The sequence below is a fragment of the Octopus bimaculoides genome, chromosome 2, assembly GCF_001194135.2.
Source record: "Octopus bimaculoides isolate UCB-OBI-ISO-001 chromosome 2, ASM119413v2, whole genome shotgun sequence".
Classification (NCBI taxonomy): domain Eukaryota; kingdom Metazoa; phylum Mollusca; class Cephalopoda; order Octopoda; family Octopodidae; genus Octopus; species Octopus bimaculoides.
The window spans coordinates 186,706,865-186,707,904 of NC_068982.1; positions in this window are offsets into that span (position 1 = coordinate 186,706,865).

The window sequence follows — 1,040 nt, forward strand, 5'->3', positions numbered from 1 at the left end:
TATAATAGAAAGGTTTATTAGCTACTGCCAATATGCTTCAGCCATTTTTTGACAAGGAAATAATAATTTTATCACAGCCGCGAATCGTTTGTTTACGTAGTCAGCACTTAATTTTTACGGCTGAATGGACGTCAGTCATTGGTTGAAATTACAGAAATACGACAACTTTAACATGAAATAACTTGCGATGTACGTTTTTTTGTTAAGAAGACTAAGAGAAAAAGATGTTTTATATGACACATTCTACCAGTGTCCCAAGTTTCAAAGTGTTTCGTTAAGAAAATACTGGTGCCCCCGTTTTGAACAAGATCCAAATACGTAAATACACGAGATAAGTAGAGGACAAAATACTGAAAGAAGTTAACTCCTCGTCAGTTGTCGACTGTTTTACTACTCCCTATTTCCTGCTTTCAACGACAAGACAGGAAAACTTCATAAGCCAGCAGCATCCAGAAATGTTAAAAGAATAAAATTTTCAGAGAGTTAGGGCTTCGAATGAACAAACAACAACAGATTGGACGTACAAGGTAAACAATCAACAAAGACAAACATATCTGTCTTCGTCGATTATTTACTTTGTCTATCTATCTATCTATCTATGCATGTGTGTGTACACATGCACACGTGTATAAGACATGTGTACATATGTTCACAGGTACACATGTATGTGCTCACCAAGCGTTTATACAGTACACACACATCTGTATAAAAATATAGGACATAGGATGTTGAATGGAAAGACCAAAAGGTCATGTGCAGTGTAGAAAAGAGGACAAACGAAACAGAGGCAGGTTTGTATCCATGTCACATGAACACCCCCGCACACGAATGTACAAGTCTATTTACTTAGGGAGAGATTGTCCTGCAAAATGGTTAGTTTGATGGTGGTAGGAGAGACGTGATGTATGTTAGTAGGTTGTGTCAGCTATGTCATATCTACACACACACACACATATATATATATATATATATATATACACACATACATACATGCGTATATTTATATACATACATACATACATACATATATATATATATAT